Source organism: Haliotis rufescens, unplaced genomic scaffold (assembly GCF_023055435.1).
Source record: "Haliotis rufescens isolate VD_foot unplaced genomic scaffold, xgHalRufe1.0.p SCAF_40, whole genome shotgun sequence".
Classification (NCBI taxonomy): Eukaryota; Metazoa; Mollusca; class Gastropoda; order Lepetellida; family Haliotidae; genus Haliotis; species Haliotis rufescens.
The window spans coordinates 3,901,535-3,925,910 of record NW_025964113.1 but is presented as its reverse complement, the minus strand read 5'-3'; the positions used below and the strand labels follow the sequence as shown (position 1 = coordinate 3,925,910).

Genomic DNA, 24,376 nt, shown 5'->3' with positions numbered 1-24,376 from the left:
ACTGATTCAAAGATGAGAGTCATTTTCCAAATATGTCACCAAAAGCCATGTTGCTTTTCAAAATAGAAATATATTTGTATGAAGCATGAGAAAGAGAGACTCGCATCAATTGATCCATGCACAAAGGCATCTGTCATGTCAAATTGATTTAATTTATTCTTAAATGTTTTTTACATAATTATCTAACAACCTTAATGAACTCAACAGTTAAGATAATAATAAAATGGTTAACTTTTTGTTGTTTTGCTTTTGGAAGAAATAAATCAAGTTTCCTTTTTTCAGTCAAAAGTGAAGTAATTATTTTCCCATTTTCAACAGTGAGTGAGGATGATATTTAGGTCGCTTTTAGCAATATTCCAGGAAGATTATCACTGTTGAAACACAGACACAGAAATGTGTTTCACACAATGTACACATTGTCGAAGTCTTTATGTCTTAACTGCCCCTGAATACACAAGTAATCAATTACTTGTGTAATAGAAGCCTCAAATCACTCCTTCACACCTACCAGGTCCACAGGTTGTGGTGTCAGTCATACAGGAGGAACTAGCATTACTTTTAACAATGAATTTATCTAGTACAATCACATATGGAGATTACTTCCTGATACTAAAATATCAAGGTCACATACATATTGTACCTGACAAAATGACAATGGTCTAGACCTGTCTTCTTAACATGCAATAAATGGATCTCTGTCACCTTGTAGGAGTCAGCCATCAAATATGTCAACATATTTATGTCTTAACATTTGTTCATTCCCCTTTCCCGATGTGAGTTCTTGCAGGACCAGTGATACCCATCACTTGGCTGATACCCATCACTTGGCTGATACCCATCACTTGGTTGATACCCATCACTTGCTTGATACCAATCACTTTGTTGATACCCATCACTTGGCTGATACCCATCACTTGCTCGATACCCATCACTTGGCTGATACCCATCACTTGGTTGATACCCGTCACTTGGTTGATACCCATCACTTGGTTGATACCCATCACTTGGCTGATACCCATCACTTGGTTGATACCCGTCACTTGGTTGATACCCATCACTTGGTTGATACCCATCACTTAGTTGATACCCATATCACTTGGTTGATACCCATCACTTGGCTGATACCCATCACTTGGTTGATACCCATCACTTGGTTGATACCCATCACTTGGCTGATACCCATCACTTGCTTGATACCCATCACTTGGCTGATACCCATCACTTGCTTGATACCCATCACTTGCTTGATACCCATCACTTGGTTGATACCCATCACTTGGCTGATACCCATCACTTGGTTGATACCCATCACTTGGCTGATACCCATCACTTGGTTGATACCTTGTAATCATGCTGTCATGACAGTTGAAGGATACCTACGATGATCAATCTATTGACCATCAGAATACTTGAAGCTTACATGATGTATTCCTTCAGATTGTAAGCTCAAGTTTGGACTTTTTTCCAGAAAAGCTGTTTGAGCCAGAATAGCTTGTAAATATACAGGCCTGCATCTGCAGCTCTGTATCAGTGAATGAGTGAGTAAGTTTGGTTTAACACTGCTTTCAGCGTAAATTCAAGTAAAAGTCATGACACTGGTCGTCCACATTTAACAATTTGCAGAATAAAAAACGAAGGATTTGCGTTGGGAGAATCTGATTCCAACTCACAACCTAGAGAATCCTTTCACAGCAAAGGGATGCAACTGTACACATCAAATTGTTTGGCTTCAGACCATAGACCAAAACATGCCCCGGTGAGTATCATGGAACAATCATAGTACATTCATATGATACTAGCAGGTGTATCACAACACACCCATGGTAAATTCATCTACTATATAAGAATGTATACGTATCATGATAGGACTGGCACATTCAGTTTTTTGTATCATATTTTGATTCAGGGCAGGCTTTACATCCCAATGTTCCATATGTAACATATCTTCCCATGAGGCTTCAGGTCATAGGCCAGAGTGATACCTGCCTTTGGTTGACACTTGACATGAAACAGGCTTGAGAAGTGTAGAATACCTTACATGATCTGCTTGAAAACCTGCTGATCTTTTCTGTTTGAATGTGAAGTTGCGCATCAACAATTTAAAACTGACAAATACTGTCACATAGCCAACTCATAAAAGCCATTATTTGTTCTCTTGAAAATGAATTAACACATGTCTTGAGTAAGAAAATATGTCCATTTGTTTCACTTCCACAAACCTAAGGTTGAGGGCCTTCAGCTTATTTAAGAGATAACATTTCATATAGAAATACTTTCTACCAGCATATTCTATTCATGGTAAGAAATGTCTCACCATCACTGCCATCAATACAAACAATATATTTATGGCAAAAAACAGAGCACCGACTCATTTCTTCTGCAAAAGATATTTCATTAAACCATCAAATGGAACATATCTTGGTGTTAATCTATGTACTTGTTCTGTTCCTATTCCCGGAAGTCATATGATGACAGGATATTAAGCACAACCACACCTTAAAAATCTATTGTAATATATCCTTGCCTGATCCAAACAGCCAAGCTATACCGCCCTGATTTATCAACACAAAATATTACAGGTGAAGGGTTCATTAGAACAGGTATTTTGAAATACTTCTAATTTCAATCATGTAAAGGGATGTAAGTTTAAGCTTATTTAAGAAGTGTAAGGCCGAAACAAGCTATCTTGTTCTAATTTGGTTGAAGTATTGCCTTTAAAAGCTGTATTGAATATTAAACCATCCACCATCAGTTTGTCTACTCCCACATGTATTGAGCTCAATCATCCAACATCAGTGTGTCTACTCCCACATGTATTGAGCTCAATCATCCAACATCAGTGTGTCTACTCCCACAACACTGGTCTGTCTACTCCCACAACAATGGTCTGTCTACTCCCACAACAATGGTCTGTCTACTCCCACAACACTGGTTTGTCTACTCCCACAACACTGGTTTGTCTACTCCCACAGCACTGGTTTGTCTACTCCCACAACACTGGTTTGTCTACTCCCACAACACTGGTCTGTCTACTTCCACAGCACTGGTCTGTCTACTCCCACAACACTGGTTTGTCTACTCCCACAACACTGGTTTGTCTACTCCCACAACACTGGTCTGTCTACTCCCACAACACTGGTCTGTCTACTCCCATAACACTGGTTTGTCTACTCCAACAACACTGGTTTGTCTACTCCCACAACACTGGTTTGTCTACTCCCACAACACTGGTCTGTCTACTCCCACAACACGGGTTTGTCTACTCCCACAACACTGGTCTGTCTACTCCCACAACACTGGTTTGTCTACTCCCACAACACTGGTCTGTCTACTTCCACAACACTGGTTTGTCTACTCCCATTCCACAGGTCTGTCTACTCCCACAACACTAGTCTGTCTACTTCCACAACACTGGTTTGTCTACTCCCACAACACTGGTCTGTCTACTCCCACAACACAGGTTTGTCTACTCCCACAACACTGGTCTGTCTACTCCCACAACACTGGTTTGTCTACTCCAACAACACTGGTCTGTCTACTCCCACAACACTGGTTTGTCTACTCCCACAACACTGGTTTGTCTACTCCCACAACACTGGTCTGTCTACTCCCACGACACGGGTTTGTCTACTCCCACAACACTGGTCTGTCTTCTCCCACAACACTGGTTTGTCTACTCCCACAACACTGGTCTGTCTACTTCCACAACACTGGTTTGTCTACTCCCATTCCACAGGTCTGTCTACTCCCACAACACTAGTCTGTCTACTTCCACAACACTGGTTTGTCTACTCCCACAACACTGGTCTGTCTACTCCCACAACACAGGTTTGTCTACTCCCACAACACTGGTCTGTCTACTCCCACAACACTGGTTTGTCTACTCCAACAACACTGGTCTGTCTACTCCCACAACACTGGTTTGTCTACTCCCACAACACTGGTTTGTCTACTCCAACAACACTGGTTTGTCTACTCCCACAACACTGGTTTGTCTACTCCCACAACACTGGTTTGTCTACTCCAACAACACTGATCTGTCTACTCCAACAACACTGATCTGTCTACTCCAACAACACTGATCTGTCTACTCCAACAACACTGGTCTGTTCCCACTGGTCTACTTCCTAAAAAAATTCAAATTCCAGCGTTAAATTTAAAATATATTTTTACTAAACATATAATATTTGTATTTAGTTAAAACTTCAAAACTTTCTAAAGTTTTGTCCAGAAAATTAACTATAAAGAAACTCTAACAAAATAGTTTTCTTTATTTTGCCTCTGATGTATCAACAAAGAAAATCTGCTACACAAGAAATGAAATTGGCCTTGCTTTCTTAGCAATTTATCAATTTCATAAATTGCCCCTTGGGGTCCTTACAATACATCTGATGAATAAATAAGCAATTTGTTGTGGATTCCTCCACTGGTTGATCACTACTTATGAATGGGGAATTCATCTTGTACAGGGTGTCAGTGAAAATGGAGGCAAAGTCAAGATTCATGTCAACAAGAAACATTAGTGTCTTGTCTCCTGAAAGCATCAGAACAAACAAATCCCTGTAAACATATTTAGTTTGTAAAGCATACAATAACACGGCGTCTCTTTGTCCTGCAATGATTACAAAGGAAGAGCCCTTTTGATGCAATCATCCAACTTGATACATTATTCATTAGGCTTAATTTGAACATTATGTATTCTCTCTTAGAAGTGTTTCCAAACGAAATGAAATGCTGGAGAATTAGCACAGCCCTCTCAATGAAACATCACACACAAGTGACGGTGAAAAAAAGGGACAAAACTCAACAAGAGAATTAGTTTAACACATGCTGTACATGTTTGGCTGCTTGAAGAACGGTTTTACTCAACTGCTGGGTGTATGAATGTGTTACTTGTACATGTTTGATGGAAGCCTGACAATATTTACGCCAAGCAGATGCTATTTGAACTTGGGGTAAGCATCAGGTGGTTTGAACACCAACTGTTTGCTGCCACTGGTGTCAAGGTGTGTGAAGCGGACACAATTCTGTGATTAACAATAAAAGAGGGTCATTTAGCACCTGATAACATTACCCTCAACAAACAGCAATGAAAGCGTCTGTTTAGCTACAAACAGCATTAATAATTGTCTACCTCCAAATTTCAGTGTGAACAGCTGATATTCCTGAAACTAGGTAAAATGTCAAATCAATTTCTACATATTAATTTGCGAAAACTCTTTGGAAATCACCATTTTATGAGGTAATATTCTGTTTAGCCACAAACAAATCAACATTACTGGATCATTAAACATAAATAAAGAGGAATAATAAATATTGTTGGATTTGATAGGACTGCTATACACAACAGCTGCTTCTGAGACTATTTTAAACTTATTTGTTAAAAAAAATATTTTTTTTAAACCATGCATAAATTGAATCACATCATATCTGACATTGTGGTAAAATTAAATTTTTACACAAACACACAGATAAACAAAATCATATGTTTATGGCTGAGTTAATAAGTCCTATTTCATTATGCACCAAGATCAAGATAATTGTTTTAGCATCACCGAGAGAAAGTGTCACTATCAAAGGTAGGACTTAAGACCAGTGATGCTTCAATGCATGAAGATCTTGCACTTATGATTGGAATGGAAATATTTCAGGGTTGGTTTAGTTTTACGATGAGTATTGTCATGACAGCAGTCAGGCAGTTATTCATCATTGTTCCCGTGTTGTAAGTGGAAAATCTGATGCAAGCAGTGACGTAAAAATGTCAGTCCTTTGATTAGAACCACAATGGTTGGAAGCTACATTCTTAACGAATTCCATATACTGTATGTCAGGTAATAATGTCCCCTGTCATGATTAAATCCTCATTCATTTGACTCTTTCTCAATACTTTGTCATGCAAACTGTCAACGAGTCAACTCAAGTGTTCAGTTACATTTCTCAGGAGCTACATCGACTGTATTGGGAGTAAACATTCTTAAAGAACTTGATGTTCCAAAAAGCTTAACTAGTATGAATATGAATGTTTTAAATATTCAGCTTGATACAGGATACTGAGTCATGTATGCTGTGTGCTTCTGAATACAACCAAGTGACTTGCACATCCCGCTGAGGCCCTTGAACTCATGGCCGAAACAATGCAAGTAATAATATGATCAGTGCTTCAGATTGCCCAAGGCCCCATGTTAATGACCCCTGAAAAAAACATATGACAATTTCGCAGGTAATGGGTTAGTTGACCCAGAAGTATTAAAATGAATCTCAAGCTCTGCATGAGACCGATGACTTTCATTAAGTGGCAAATCAAGGCTGTGTCAATTGTACCTACTTATCGAGTTGACCACTTATCTGATGTAGGTGTTTCAACCTGTGTGCCACTTACTACACCTATTTTATCACAATAACACACAGTCATGTGTTGTTTGTTCGTTTGTTTGTTTGTTTGTTGTTAACCCCTCACTCAGCAATATTCCATCTATATAACAGCTGTCTGTAAATAATCGAGTCTGGACCAAACAATCCAGTGACTGATATCACAAGTATCGATATACACAATTGGGATATGATGACATGCATCAACCAAGTCAGCAAGCCTGAACACCTGATCCTGTTAGTTGCCTCTTACGACAAGCATAATTGCCTTTTACGGCAAGCAGGTGTTACTGAAGACCTATTCCAACCCTGATCTTCACGGGTATGTCATGAAATGAAATTACAATGCAAATAGATAACAGTACACAGTAATTGTACATGTTACAAACAAGTTTTAAAATTTATTAATTAAAGAAATAATGACAGATGATGGATGTCACCTTTGAAATTGTCTGTGAGTTTGCATAACAATTTCCTTTTTGGTTAAACGATCAATTTGCCTTTTTCAAATGACTCAAGGTAGAACAGAAACATCTTCCCGAGGCAAGGGAGTTGACTGACTATGAAAGTCCTGTTTCCACTCTTGCAAAATTAGGCTGGAATTCCAGAGTTACATTTTGGCTGGACTAACAAGTCTGTGCATAGTCCAATCAAAGTCGCGGAAGGACATCCGGTTCATAAACAAAAGGAATTTCAACCTGCTGATTTCAGTCGACAGCAGGATTTGTGTACCATCAACTTGGCATCGACAGACATTTTCAAAATGTTTTCATGTTTTTGATAAAGATGCTCAATTGATTTGATGCGCTTCGCGAGGTAAGACCTGTTTCATTACAACATAGATCTTGATTATCGATCAGATCGTCTTGAGTGGGGCTCGCCAATTTTGTTTGAAGCAAATGCAAGTGATGTGGGAGAAGGAATCTGATTGGTCAATTGGAGGGACATAATAGCCACTGGTGCGCTAAGATCAAACCACAAATTCCAGCCTAGTTCGGCAAGGGTGGAAACTGGACTTTCATAGTCAGTTAACTCCCTTACCTCGTTAGGGTGAACAGAAATGTCCTACTTATCCATTTACAGGTGTTGATGAATATAGGACACAGTTTGGACCCAACAAATGTATCTATAATATATCGCTGTGTATAAGGCGGGTTTTTTGTACCTAGAATGAGGGGTTTAAGAAGGAGGGTCGTCTTATACACGGGGTCGAGGATCTCACGTTTTTTCCAGTTGTTTCACTATCAGCTTCCACTGGCGATGTCAACCGGCATTCGATAGCCAGCCCCGCATTTGACAATAAAACTTCGCATTTCGTCCTAAATAACTGTTCCAAGAACTATTTCCATACATAAACATGATTTGTATCTGTTTTCCTTGAATAAAGTTGAATATTTTCTGCACATAAAGTTGAAATGACCTTGCCTCGATCCAGATTGTCAAGCCAGCTGACACAGTAAAACTATCAACATCCGTGAGTCGAGAGCCGGAAATACCGGTGAGCATTTGCATATGGCACACGTGACCTAACATGTGATAATTCCCTATGTTTTTACAGTTGTATTAACAACTGTTGGAGACGGTGTGTATAAGTGATTGTAGAATAAACACGCTGAATGTGAAGCAAACATAAGCCTAGCAGCATGGTTACGACATACTTAATTGGCGATTAAATTACTCCCCTTGTCTCACCAAAGATCAAACCCATTGCTTTTTTTCAGAGTTGGAGAGTGGCCATGTAGTAGAATTAAGGGATTAAAGAATGGTGGAGTACTTGAGTAGACCATGGATGGGTATAAATAATTTGTTATTCATTGACTTGTCATACCTCATCATGAATGCAAAGAGAAAACGATTCGCTTATGACGCTGCTTTCAAGCTCAAGGTGGTTGCCTTTGTTGAAAGTGCAAATAACTGTGCTGCTGCAAGTGAGTTTTCAGTTAATGAATTCATGGTCCAGAGTTGGAGAAAAGCGAACCTGTCGCTGGAGAAGCTGCCAAAGATGAAGGAGGCCAGGCAGGGATCAGAGACTCCATTCAAGCCACTCAAAGAAATTCTTTTTCAGTGGATCAGTGACTTTCGCAAGTCAGCATGCATCGTCACACACATGATGATATGGCAGCGAGCTCTCCATATTTATCAGACAAGGAAGGACATGGATCTCACGACACAACCTCGCACTGAGGCAGAAAACCCACATTGCCAGAAACTTCCTGCTGAAGTTGAAACAAAAGTGGAGTTTTTTTCAACAGTTTGTCATCCGTGAGCGGAAGAAGTTGATTATGATTTAAGGCAGATCGGCAATATGGATAAAACTCCTCTTAACTTCGACATGCCTGGATCAAGGACCATCAACACCAAGGGAACTTCAATGGTGTCAGTACATACATGTGTAGCAGAGAAGGAACACTTTACCGTGGTGTTAACCTGTATGTCCGATGGGACCAAGCTGACCCCAATTCTGATTTTCAAACGGAAAATGATGCCGAAAGACAAGTTCCCCAGTGGCGTGTACGTCACAGTACAAGAAAAAGGGTGGATGGACGAGTCTCTAGTACACAAGTGGATAGAGAATGGGTGGATTAAGAGACCCGGTGCTGCCAGAGGCTGCAAGTCCTGCTTGCATGTGTGGGACATGTCAGGGCTCGAAAAATCCACTCGTCCGCTCGTATTGACGAGTGGTAACTGATGTCGGGCAAGCTAAAATTATCAAATACTCGTCCTGACGGACGAGCAGATACTCACAGCAGTTTAATTTATATTTGTTTTGATGTGCGATATATTGACACGGAAATCACGGCCATTCAGCCGATCGATATTTATGTCGCGTATAGCATTAACAATTAGGCTGAGGTTTGTCTCTTGATGTATCTTTGCGCAGGCTTTGCGCTGAAACCAGTCTTTATTTATTGATGTAAGCGTCCGGTTGCTAACTACCGGTGATTCGGTCAAAACACACCCAATGATATAACTTTATAGGATTTTAATGCAAGGATCGTCAAAAATTGTATTTGAAACTATTTTCTTTATCAGGAATAATATATTCCAATATCTTGTTAAATTAGATGCAGCTTTTACTCAAATTATTAAAATAATAATAACCGAAGCAGCTGATCGCTATTGCCGGTATTATTTTTTACATGGAACCAGTCTGACCAGTCACCGTCAAGGCTCCCGTGCACGTGATCGCGAGAATTACGTGTTGACATAGAATCGTCCAACAAAAACAAATATGACTTTTAACGAGTCACAGTATGGCATTTATGATATATGTATCCATTCTCTGTCAACTAAAGTTCGTTTCAAGGCGTCAATAGCGGTAATCTGACCGTGGTTGCTGTTAATAACGGTGAGTTGTGCGATCTTCCGATCGCTTCACACACGATTTCGCCGAAATTAATTAAAACAATATTAAAAGGAATTTTGAATAAAATGAATAAAATAAGTTACAAACATAAGTCCAGATATACAAAGAACACTTTTTATAGCCAGACAGTGTAAATTACATGACTAATTTGCGTACTTCAGTATGGATTTGTTGACATGGTATTTCCGGTGTTACGGGCTCACGGTAATGTCTTTCCATGGGGGAAAAAACATCAAAACTCATTATTTCGTGTATAATGCGCACCCCCTTCTACACAGCTGTGTTTTTTGGATAAAAAGGTGCGCACTATACTCAGGAAAATACGGTAAACCAAAATGGCGGATATGAGAAAGATTTTCTTGTCGGAGGGTCGTGCCGACAAAAAGTTGACTGCACAGCGGAGAAACGAAAACTTAGTCCAAAACAATATGGTTGAGTGAATTTGAATGGGCAAAATTTGACGATGATGACAGCGAGTTGTATTGCACTGTCAGTCGAAAATACCCCAAACTATCTGATCCCAAATGTGGACTCGTAACTGGTTTACATCATAATTTCAGAAAAGAAACTTTGAAATTTCACGCTAAAAGTAGGAAGCATATTCAGTGCTGTGAACATGATAAAAAAAATTTTAAAACCCAGACTGCGCAGTTTGCCAAGTCAATGCAAAAAGTTGACGAAAAAAACAGTGAAGTTTATGAAAAGCTATTCACAACAGCCTACTATATTGCAATAGAAGGGGAACCATTTTCAAAATTTCCAAGTTTTTGTCAGTTGCAGTATAAGAATGGTGTAATACTTCGTACAAATTATTAGAATGATCATGCTTGCAAGGCATTCACCCAATCTATAGCAGATGTGTTGAAGATAGAAACTGCTCAGGATTTGGAAAACAGTAGGTTTGTCAGTATTTTATCAGATGGTTCAATTTATTTCCTTTGTTTTGAGTGGTTACATGGTACATGATACATGATACATGATATTGTCTGTTCAGCATTGAGCAATAGGGCAAGTGAAAATTTGGCAGGACGAGTACAAAATTAAAAGTACTTGCCCTGCAGGACAAGTAGGGTTGAACAAATTTTTCGAGCCCTGCATGTTCCGTGCACATTTGTGTGAAGCCATAAAGAAGAAGTTGGGGGACAGCAAAATACAGCAGGCTGTGATGCCTGGGGGTTGCACCTCCCTGTTGCAGCCACTTGACGTCTGCCTCAACAAACCCTTCAAGGCCAACGTGAGGAGGGAGTGGACTACGTGAACGGTGAATGGTGATCACACCTACACCAAAACAAAAGAACAAAGAAAGGCACTACTACCAGTTGTTGTGGAATGGGTGAAGGTTGCATGGATGAAAATACCAGCTGACATGGTAAAGCGAATTGTCTTAAAGTGTGGGATTGCGAATGCAATGGACAGATCGGAGGATGATTGTTTGTTTGAGGATCTGGTTAATGCTGAATGCGAGAGAGCCGACACAACCGACAGAGTCGTCGATATCCCAGATGATTTTGGGGATGATCAAAATGATTACTACGACGACAGAATGAATTCGACAGCCTCGGACATTCTTCATGCAAAAGAATCCGACTCAGAGTTTGATGGCTGAGGCCGATCTTGGATTCTGTTCTGTTCTAATGACAGCCAACTGTTAATAAGCCTGGAAAATACTTTTGTGTTTTTATGTATGATTGTTTGAATGATGTATGGATTTATGTATGTAAATAATTAACAGAGTTAAAGATTTTAATTAATTGATTTAAGAAATGTGAGTGTGCGTTAATAAATGGCTCGTAACTTGAAATAGATTCTTATGTTATTACTTGATAAATGAACTTTATTTTACAGGCACCAATTTGGTGTCGTACCGAGTAAACATAAAATGGCAACGTGTGCTGGAGTTACACACGCGACCAATCATCGTAGAAAAAACAATGAAGGATAAACATGTTTTTATTGCAAATATAAGGTTTGTGTGCGCGATTGTGATGTGCTCCATTCCAGGTCGCTTTATAGATAGGATTTACGGTTGATTTTGAAGGAGTGTACAGGGGTGTTGACTTATATGTGGAGTCGCTTTATACACAGCGATATACAGTATTTACCTGGGGTTTTTTCTACTTGTACAGTTTCTGTGTAAAGAGAGTCAATTGTATATGAATTGGTGATTTTTGAAAAATGTAGTAGTTTTGAGTTTACATAATCAGATTTTATAATGAATTTAATATGATAAAGGTAAAATGATAAACTAAGTCCATAAACTATCTCATAAATGTAGGTAATTAAAACAATCTATTATTACAAGACATGATACATATAAATACAGAATTGAGAGTCTTGGTATCTTACATTCAGTTTAATCAACAATGTGGTCATTAACTCCTGCCTAGAATGTTCATCTCAGAATTACAGCATGTGAAATTGATACATATAGAAACATATAGATACAGAATAAAGAAATAAACCTGGTATTAATAACTCATCTCATGGAGATAATGATTTGTGTTCACCAGTGCATCGATGTATCAATGATTTCTACAGAAGCCCTGAATGTTAACAGTTTGTGTATTCAACAGACCAGAGCCAACAGCCATTATGAGAACTTTAAACTCAATTTCTACTTGCCCCACTGCCCTATCTTTGACAGTCTACAAATACAAACAGATACAACTGAAAAAAATTTTTCAAATGATATTTAAATGCATTGGTTGTCGTCTCTGTCCATTGCAAATACCCTATAACAGGAAGAAAGCCTTGACAATGGATACAAGTAAATCTTGATGTATAAAGGTGAGTTGAAGGTGTCACCTTATCACCTGAGGTACAAAGCACAAAGTCAGAACAAGTTTTCATTAAACTGTGACTGATTCAAACCGACTATATTATAGGGCTCTGATGGAGAAAGATCAAATCTTGACCCGAGAATCTGTCTGAAAGCCGACCTGGACTCAATTACTTAATTTCAAAAGTTGAAATTTATAGCTATATAGTTAGACTAACATTAAGTCTCAGAAAGAATTGTTGATGTTTAATTGTCTTTCAGTTTATTTGAAAGGAGCACAGAGAGTCTCTTCATTCCTGAAACTGAAGAATTCTAGACAAGACATAGAATTGCTTGGGACTTTTAAAAACAATCAGTGTCTATATACTGACTACAGCTATATATGGAACAAAGGCATGTGATTTAAGCACTGAATGCTTAAAAATGCTTCTTTAATTTGCAGTGAGTGTATCCCTCACATTTTACCACAGGCATCTGGCCATAACCAATGGAATCTATGTGAAAATTTACATATCCCTACTGGACATGAGGCTGACTACCTTTGTCTCATGGTTGAAAAAGATGGTGATTTTGCAATATACTTTTTCATTTTTTACTTTTGTAACTCTTGCAATTGCTAGTGAAAATATGCACAGCTTTGTTACTTATTCGTTGAATAGCCCATGCGATTGAACTTGTCATTGTAAGCATGCATACTCTGAAACATATGTGTGTTGCTTGTTTTAACAGGGCTTGTATAGCATTTATTACTGTTATTTCTCACTAATAACAGAGCACACTGATTAATAATCACATCTGACCTCTTTAACAAAATGCCAACAGAAGATGACAAATCCCCCGTCCCTCACAATAACAAAAGGCACCACTTCAGCCCCTGGTTAATACATGTACCAAGCTTGGATGAAAAGTCTTTCACAGTTTTCAAGTTATGCTCCAGAAACAAATTACAGTTGGACAGACTGACCAGATGATGAATATATCCCCCCACATTATATGCCAGGGGGGATAAAAAAAAATAGCATCTATGTTTGGTAGGACAAGTGTGTGTTGTTATTTCATCAAGCAATGAAACACGACAACACATGCTAGTTATGCAACACATCAACATTTTGTCTTTTCCTGTAAGTCAATATGCATCCAGACATTGGGCCACTATCTGCAACACTCCTGTTTGAAAAAGAGAAGACATAAAGAAACTATTGTCTGTGAGTTATCTCCCTTGGTCTCAAGTCCTTGGCTTAATTCAGTTAGATGCGAGTACTCTGGTACCAGTCTAAGAGCCATATTGAGTTTCATGTAGTCATCATATCAATGCTCTCATAAACTCAATAGTTTGATGCATACTAATCTGCAAACTACATGCACCACCATTACATGGCCATTGATCGGCGCAATCTGTCCTCAGTGGGCTTACTACCTCTGTCACATGGTATCACTGTTGTAGGGTAATGAGTGTCTTGTGGAAGAAGATCTAGTCTAACAATATTTCAGTGATGAACCAGTTTAGGGGGTGACAGTGACATAAGTCTGTCTCCTTATCATAGCCATTAGAGAAGATGTATTCCTTCTCCATGAAGACATTGGAAGTTGATCCAGGTATAATGAAACATATGTGCCGTATGTTTTTTTCTAACTTGGTATAGTGATACTAACACACATAGTTTCAATCAAGTTGTCAAATACCACTTATATTCTCTGCTTAAATCTGATTATGCATATCAATGGTGCATTTAATGATGATTCTCAGAACACAGACAATTTCACACAATCACAACTTTACACAGTGCACTTTTAAAAACATCTGTACCTACACTAGAAATGGGTACAAGGCCATGGAGCCTTGGAGCCTTGGAGCCTTGGAGCCTTGGAGCCTAGTCCCTCCTTGAAGTATATCTCACAACCTTGAGCAGTGCCACAAACAATAGCTGTGGACATCATCTATTTCATTCATTACATTGATAAGCTAGCTTGAAATCAAACATTTCAAAACCCGTTGATATTCAAAGTGTTTCTTTCAAACTTTGAGTACCATGACATACAACTCTGCCCTACTCTCAGAAGCCATAATAGACATTGAACAAGATTCTTTCAGCGACCCCTGAGGGATCCTGATTTGAAGGCAAGCAAGGCTGACATCTCAAGTAGAGGGATAAAAACCACCCTTGGGTCGGGAGGTCTTGCCCCTTTACAACAAATATGTCCAATCATTATACCAGCGCTATACACACAGTACCCATTGGAAAGTTAATCCCTTGGATCACAACAAATGAGCTGCTGTGATACTTATCAGAGTTATTTCAATCACTACTGAGATATTTTAAAGAGATTGGTGTATACACAATACGTTCATTGGGTGAGTGAACATTTTCAACTCCAGTCACTAAGCTTGCACTTCTGAGGTGGTATGATACCTGTAGCCCTGCCTGTGTAGATACAAGGGCTGACCCCTGTCAGGGTGGATACAAGGAGGGCTGACCACTGTCAGGGTGGATATGAGGACTGACCACTGTCAGGGTGGATACAAGGAGGACTGACCACTGCCAGTGTAGATACAAAGACTGACCACTGCCAGGGTAGATACGAAGACTGACCAGACCACTGTCAGTGTAGATACGAGGAATGATCACTGTCAGGGTACATACGAAGACTGACCACTGTCAGGGTGGATACGAGGACTGACCACTGTCAGGGCAGATACGATGGCAGGTGTATACTAACATTAGTCCCAGAAATAAAGTTATCTTACTTGAAAATATATATCTTCAAAATGAAAATAATAAAATCCAAATGTAGCCAAAAGCAATGCTTAATTTCAGAGCTGATGTAATCTAGACTTGCCCAATCATTCTAGACTTGAGTTGGACTCCTTTAATTTATTCTCTGGGGTCTGGGAGACAGACTATGGAAGGTGACAGAACTACTTGCTGTGGCACAGTATCTTCTCAGTAACAATGTTGGACTGCGTTAATCATCATGTTCTGTTTGTTGTGGGATAAAGCACTGAAGCAATCACTTCATAAACCTTTAATAATGACAACATGAGGTGATACAGGCATGGAGCAGAGATGATTATCTGTGAGATGAAGGTCACAGGGAGTTTTATCACGTTCAATCACAGTCATACAAAATTTGTGTATGTTTTCTTTGAATCAGCATCCCGACAAGGTAATCCCATGATTTGCACACAGTCCCTGCCTGTAAAGAAAACCAGTGTAGGTTTCCAAGACTGTCCCTGGTGTAATCCCCCCAGGCATGTTCGGCTACCAGTCTCAACTTACCCTTATACCCAATGTCCACACAACATGACAGTTATGGGGAAGCAATCAGGTCACTTCTACACCCCCTGCCTTGCCCACATCATGTCATGATACCCCCTGCCCCCCAATCGGGGAATTCTGTAATCCCCACCCTTGAGTCCCTAGACCTCTAGATTAAGACCTTAAAAGAGTCACAAAAGGGAGATAAGTAGGGGAGGTAACAATTACTTTGTTAGCTTACTTGATTGGACATTTTTCCTATAACATTGGGCTACAATGTTAATAAACACTCTCATTATGGGCTGGGTGTTGTCAATAGGTATTCTGAGGCAGAGCTTTAAACCAAACCTGTTCACTCGTTGGTCAACAACATAAATCCCAAATTACCTCCTGCTAAAACACACTTGTCAGAAGAGACCAGCCATCTTGCGTTCTTAGTCAACATGGCCACCATATAAGACCCATACTGCATGATGTATTTGATGCAATTACCATGACAATGTAAGATATAGCAATGAACCAAACACATGCATTTTACTGGGCCCTAAAACTAAAAAGTGATACCATGTATTTGACATTCTGAATTTCACTCCATGGACCTGATCTGTTTTGTTTTTATTTTGTTGGATGGGATTTCATCTTTGAACCTGTACATGTTAGGTAAACACAACTAATCTCTTCCTTCAAGAGTTTGCATTTAAACATATTACAATTTTAAGTGTTACTTGAAACATTAGTCTCGCATAGTCTTTCATGTAGATCCTAATACAAAATATCTCAAAACTCAGGCAAGTCTAAGTTTCTTCTGAGAATTTAGATATTCTCTGGTCTACTTTTATTATATGGTGACAATTTACAAAAGAAATCTGAAAATATTTTCTTTCAAAGACTAAATATTAGTCTGTACAATACACATATATGCATTTCTACTGGTTGCATTAAATACTGTGGTTTGTCTACAGGTCTGTTGCGGCACAACAATAACTGTTGTGTTTCCTCTCATCAAAAGCATGCATATTTTCACAAAACCTTCATTATCATCAGCTTGATAAGGGATCTATCTCTCTGATGCTTTATATGAGTTGTGCATGTCAAGGCATAATAAAGGTATTGGCTGGGGGTGACTGACCTCCATTATAATTCTGTTCAACAGAACATGAAAACCAACACAAAACTTGGAAGGTTTTTGTGTCTGTGGCTGACTGACCTTGATTTAATTATTCCTGTCAAAGGCAAATATAATAGTAATACTACATTTGGAAGTTATGCTTTAAATTCAAACAATCCAATTAATAGTCTGCAATGACATTCTGTGCAGATCTCTCTGTAGGACATCGTGCAACGTACTTAGCACTGGATCAACAGGATCAGACAATAACATCTGGAGTACAGATGACCATTCGTCTCATGGCCAGAATCTGCTTTGCAGAGTTGCCTCCCTCAAGTGTGCCAGGATCCTATTATCATGGGTTGGATAAGGATTCTTGGTTTTCCAGCACCATACTGTGCTCATGTGTTTCTACAAAGTAGTTATATCAAAGCATCACTTCATGCTTTCCTCTCATATCAAGCTGACAAGCCGTGATATAACCGAAACACTGTTAAATGTTAAACACAACTCACTCATTGATAACATTCCATGTTACACGCTCAATTTCTAGTATGTCCTTCACACAACAACTCAATTTGCCGCAAAATTATCATTATTCACAATTCAAAAAGATATATTTTGGTATTCTTGGTATTATATTTCTATTGAATTCTACTCATATGCTAACAGTGCTGCCTACTTTGTGTATACATGACAGCATCAATCACCATACAGCCAATCAGTAACACAGTAATAAATAGTGAAACTCCAAAATACCTGAATATACATTCATTCCACACATTCAAATTCCTGGCCTATTTCTGACAATTGTTAAGCACAATCAACCTATTACTGTGTTCAGAAACCATAAATACCTTTTAATGTCCATCAATGATGTGACAAATCAGTTATCCTCACAAAAAACTATAAATACGCTATATGAGAATGTCCACAAAGACTGCACTGTATGCCATGCCCTTGCATCATATGCATAACTGTACCTGCCATCACACACACACACACACACACACACACACACACACACAGTGCAAGTGAGTATCTCACAGAATTCAAAACTGAAAGGACTCAATTCATGAACACATTCCTCTCCTATTCTGTCATATCTAAAATTTTCCCATATGCTTAAAGCATCCCAGCTTCTACATCAATAGGGATTAGGTTTTATAGGCCTAGTGACTTATGCAATGTTACCCAAGCATGGAGAGTATCTACTTCAGACACACAACAATCAGGAGGTATATGTTTCAACGTTGTTCCATTCTGAAATTATTGAGTTTTGTAAAGCATGACTTGCTTGTGAAACACGAGAGCTACAGTTTGTTGCTGACTACTGGGCTGGCTCACCGGACTCATCAATTACCGGTACATCCTAGCTGATAATTGCTCCATCAACCATTTAAAATTCCAACACAGTCACGTGAGAAAACTAATGTCAGATATTGGGATGTAACAAAGTATTTTTGACATGTTTACTGACAAAGGTGTTTACTCATACATACAAGTGGTTCTCCTTTACCTGTATACATCAATATTTTTATTGCTGTCTCTTGGTTAAACACCTAGACTGTCTTCAGTTTCACTATTTTGATAAAAGGCCAATTTAATTAAGAAATAAATGACTCATGGTCTTTGTTTATTGTACAATATAACACTGCAGTGAGAATAAACCATGAAGAACGATAAACAATGACCACGAGTCATTTATTTCTTACTGCCTCCTAAGGATATTTAAAAATATTTTCCCATATTTTAATAATGATGACTCCCTCAATAGAATTAAGGGTTGGGGAGATGGGCTAGCCTAGTGGTGAAAGTGTTCACTCATCAAGCTGAAGGCCCAGGTTTGATTCTCTACATGTGTACAAGGTACTTTCTTAGGTTTCCCTTTTGTAACATGGCTGGTCTATTTGCTGCACAAAACATCAACGAAAAACAAATGAAAAATACTTTTCTTGATCTTTGCCCTCATAATTTTCCATTGCATTCCCTGCTTATTTTACTGACTTGTCACCACAGAGAACAATCAACTGACTTAAGTTTTAGTGGATATGACACCATGTAATGTCCATAACAAAATATTCCACTGTCATGCAATTCTACGTGAGGATCAGAACATCTCATACTTTGCCCCAAGAAAGATATGACCTGACACATATAGAAACCATGCAGCAGAGGCTATCACATTTTTCCAGTTCATCCCACACTGACATGTATACATGCAACCTATTACCAGCTGTATAAAACGGGGAAATATTTCACCCTACATTAGCTAAAGTCATGCTGATGAGTTTTTAAATACTTCAATAACAATGACATCTGGCGACATTCTCATAATCCAACACAGCCCATTACAGACTGCAAGGTGCTAAATCTGAATATATGAGCATTTTACTGCCATAGCTAGATACAACCAACTGCCACTGTAGCAACTTGTACAGCTATTGGTATTTCAGGGCAATCACAAGTGTGGATCTCTATTTTCAATCCATCATCTGAAATGAAGCATGACAAGGAATAAGTCACTTCTGCCTGACATGTCACTTGTCATGAAAACCCCACCTGGTGCACTGCAGCACAGGTGTTGAGCATGAAAAGGAAATGCGTTTATTTCAAATTACATTCCCTTTTTTGCAACACAGATGGCATGTCTATTATTCAAGGGGTGTACACAGAGACCATATTAATAGTGAGATGATTAATTCTCCAACAGATGTACCATCACACTTTGATAATAATGAAACTGTGTGACGTTTTCCAGCAGCAGTAAATTGTTTCTTGAGAGCCCTGTTCACAACAGATTCTCACGATCTATATTCTATAATCACATATTTCTTATAATCTCGGGTGGTCAGGCTCGCTGACTTGGTTGATGCATGTCATCCTATCCCGATTGCGTGGATCGATGCTCATGATGTCAATCCCTGGATTGTCTGGTCGACTCGATTATTTACAGACCGCCGTCATACAACTGGAATATTGCTAAGTGCGGCATTAAATAATAAACAAACGAAACAAATAGGAGCAATGGAGGTGTTGATGCTATTTCTAAAATGAAGCTACATTGGATAATGGGTCCAGGGTGTTTATCATAACAGAATGAAGATTAAATACCCTGGATAACAGAGGATGAGCAGAACAGGAGGGTGAGTGATCCTGATTTTAGCCTCCATACTGTCTCCATCCTTGTCAAACACCCTTCAATTTATCTATAAGTGCTTAAGATTCTTACACACCCAACTATAAATCAGTTTTCCAGGAATTGTTACACCAATCCACTTAAAACTGTGGAAGCTCAGGTGGCATTTCGTTTGAAATATTTATCAGTTTGAACTGGGACAGGTGCTTGTCAGGGGACAGGAAAACAGATAGCTGTCGACAAATGACCCTCAATAAGGGGCATACATTTCAAAGTCGGCTCTCTATAGTCCTGACAGATAGGCTGTTACATTACCAACACATTGGAGACAAAATATTTCATTCAATCAACAAGTACTGTCAACCTGGAGAAAAAATTGAATCAATGTATCACATTGATGTCATAGTAATTAACATCTCACAAATGACATTAAATGCATTTATAATATACAAATATTAATATTTCATCTTTACAGAAAGTAATTAGATATTCGTAAATGTCCCATTACAATGTATAATTATAGTCTGTTGTTATGGTTTAAGTAAAGACCAGTCTAACAACGAATACATATGTACATAAATATTATATGTAGCAATTGCCCCTCAAACATTATTTATTTAAATTTTGTTTTGTGAAAATATATAATGAATCACAGGAATGAAGATACGGACAAAGACTTAAATGATTAAATAATCTGAATTTAATTTCAATATGCCTTCTGCTATATTTTGGAAATATTTGAAAAATGTAACTAAAAAAATGCATATTTCTTTGAACAAAAGCTTATAAAATCTGCTATTGAAAACAACCTCTTTTGGTTGTGACAGGATTACTATTACCTGCAGCATCCATGTATGCCATCTTCCTGAGGCAAGGGTGTCAACTGACTACAAAAGTCGAGTTTCTCCCTTGCAGAACTAGGCTGGAATTTTGTGGCTCGATCGTAGCACCACCGGTGGCTTTTACGAGTTATGTCCCTTCTATGTCCCTCCTATTGACCAATCAGATTCCATCTCTCATATCACTTGTATTTTCTTCAAACAAAATGGTGTTGCCCAGTCAAGACAATTTGATCGATAATCAAGATCTGTATTGTAATAAAATGGGCCTTACCTCGCAAAGAGCATCAAATCATTTGAAAACCATTATTTATCCAGCCTAGTTTGGCAAAGGTGGAAACTGGACTTTTAACAGTTAACTTCCTTTCCTTGAGAAGATGAATCCTGTGTACTTAAGGAAGGGATATAATGATAAAGTTTAAGAATATCATCCATTTCACCTGGAAAATTTGTTTCTTCTTTCATAATGCACTCAATATTCCAGCTGGTGGGTGATATTATGACCAATGGTCCATGCTATCAGCCTGACCACCCAGTGTATTATGTCACCTCTAACACTAGAGCAGGTTGCTGGGAATCCCAACCAGGGACATGAATGTCAGGGAACTGGTCATTTTGCGAAGGTGTGATGTTTGATCAAACTCTCCATGCATGACCCGATCGAAGAGGTAAATTATCATTACTTGACATCAATTCCAGGCCATGCAATTGGTTGTGCAGATAGATGTAATTAAATGTCAAAACAACGAAAATAAACACATATTCTTAAACATTAATTTTCTTTATAATCCTTGCCAAGAGTATGCACGCAGAACATTCTCAACTTAGCTGACTATTTCCATAGCACTACGTCCGGAACTCTCTGATAAAACCTCCGGTTACTCTCTGATAACACCTCCAGGTACTCTGATAACTCCCCTAGCAATCTACAGAACCAAGGAAACGGATTAGGCCATGACATTATGTCAAAAAAAGCCATGATTTCTGCATTTCAGGAAGGATACAATGCTCACATTATGAAGGGGATAGTAACAAGGACAATTCTATGTTAAAAATGCCTTCAAAAGCCATGTGTGTATGTTGGTGCACCTGTACTAGAGTCATGAATGAAACAGCATGAGAATCAGATCACAAAATGAGGTGCAGTGGGAAGTTTCCAAAAAACAAACGGTGTGGTTCCAATTACCTGATCGACCTTCATGCAAGGTGCAAACCCATTGTTAGTGGTACTCACTGTTCATGACAAAACAAGAATATAAAGTCAAACCCTACTGATTTAAATGCCTGGAGACCAGAAAAATAGTCCACATTATCCAGGGTTTGTCACATCCAACTTGACCTTCCTACCATCTCTCCTAGCCATCTGACAACAGCCGGCAAGCGTACCACACCATGGTACCTGTCTTTGATGTTTTACACATATTTTGGTCATTCTACTTGATACAAATTCAAAGTTGTGCTAAATTATGTCTTAACAACAAGTTGATTTCCACTTATCAGGGTATGTTTAACCTATCTGTAACTCTATAGACCATAAATTAAGTTCAAGACAACCAGGAAATTGACACATCCAATCATTAATAACAGGGAGGATGGTCCCCATAATTATACTGGAGATTCCAGGCACATTACAAGAAAATTACAAATAAGGCCATGATAGTTTTGATCATTACATTTTTATCCCCGCTCACCTCACTACCCAACGACATGTTTTAATGCCAAGTACCTGCAGACAGAAAATAACTGTACATGTGTTGTCATGTTTCTCAATTGAGCACTTAATTGATTAAATTCTGCAGTCAGCCTTTCTAGATCCATGTCCCTTTTGCTAATAGACTTGTGAATCACATCACTTCTTATGAAAATTGGCCTTGAACATTTTGTATAAAAAATATATATACAAAATTTTTAAAAACTTCCATCTCACATATTTTAATATCAGATGAAAATCTTACAAATCATTTGTTGCCTAACAAAGAAATATATTTTCTGTGTAAATAAACCTAAGGAAAGAAGAAACATTTATTTTGTTTATTTACGTGAAGATGTGTGATGAACAAAAACAGAAATATTAAAAAAACTATCATCTACATTTGGGAGGGCCATAATTATGAATATACCCTCCCTATAACGAAACTATTAGTCTCTTGGCTTGGCATGAAAATCATCAAACAAAGACTAGGACTTCAGTCAATAATGAATTTGTTCAGATATCAGTACAGACAGATAGAAATGTCCCACCCAGCCAACACAATGACAATACGAATTCCCTATCTCAACGTAACACCACAATCATTGTCATATCAGAAACACAATAGCTTGCTGTGTATATACATGTACTATCATGCCACTCTTCAATATACTCAAAACACTGATACTGACACTGTGTAGGTGTTTAAGGTTGTATTTAAGAAATAAATCATTAATTGGATCCAATCATATAGCATAAGAATCATGATCAATCTTAATGTAATTTCAACATTAATTCAAAAACCTATCAATATTCCCATATTGTAGGGATAGAGATGCACAGTTCATATTTCAAAATAAAACAATTTCCGACTTCACCCGAGACCTTCTACTGTGCACCGCTGAATATAGTAAAAACGTTTATGAATGAAGCTGTATTGCTTAGAACATGTGACCTTGCTGTATGGCAGAAACAAATCCCAACACACAAATGTCAACACAAATGTGTGAAACACTTTTTCTACCATGTACAGAAATAACACAATAAAAGCAGGACAAGAAATCAGCTTCAGCTGTAGTTAGTTTGATTAATCACCTGTCATCGCTGAAACTGAGCATATTTAACATCAAAAGGACAATCAATACTTCATTGAAAAATCAGTCCACATGTTCATTTCTTTTTCCAAGTCATACCCTATCAATGAGAGGATAGTACTCTACAGCAGCATCCTCATCCATCAATGAAACAAAAACCCACATTCAAAATTCAAATTGTAAACAACTCACCTGACTATTCCAGTTACACAATAGGTGATTACTGACTGGGGAACACAGGTGAAAATACTCTGAAATTTAAACAAAGCCAACAAGCATGGTTCCATCTGCAGTTTTCCATCCAACACAGGTAATCAATTCCATCACATAGTACACTGTTCTAGCATCACTGAGGTCCAGCTGAACAGATACACACAACACAAATTCAACTCAGGTAAATGTACCACAGGTGTGTACTGGGCTAGCACACAGCAGGGAGCGCTCATTCAAACTGACAAGCTCTTGGTCACATTTGCTGCTCGAACCAGCTATAGCTGTGTATAGTCTATCGAACGTGGCCGTAGAAGTCGCGCACTTGTAGTTTCACTGGCTCGTCAGCTAGTGTGTTGACAGCCGTGTATATAGCACGTGGGCTCACGATATGAATGAGACAGAATACCTGTCCCTCAGCATTAACAAGGCCTATAAAACATTCCCCTTTATTGGAAAATGTGATGTGGCAAGCCATTATTTGATCAAAAGAGATTTATTAAAAAGCTTCTGTGAGTCTTCTG

The 24,376-nt window shown here is 38.5% G+C and overlaps 1 protein-coding gene across 2 annotated transcripts in view; it reads right to left on the bottom strand.

Moving 5' to 3' along the window:
- Positions 1-24,136, bottom strand: part of LOC124139000 (ankyrin repeat and fibronectin type-III domain-containing protein 1-like) — a 217,989-nt gene extending 193,853 nt beyond the window's left edge. For both annotated transcript variants that reach the window (XM_046505949.2, XM_046505965.2), the window contains exon 1: positions 23,835-24,136. The gene's annotated coding sequence lies outside the window, so the exon portion shown is untranslated. The remainder of the gene's footprint in view (positions 1-23,834) is intronic.
- Between the last annotated feature and the right edge of the window lie 240 nt (positions 24,137-24,376).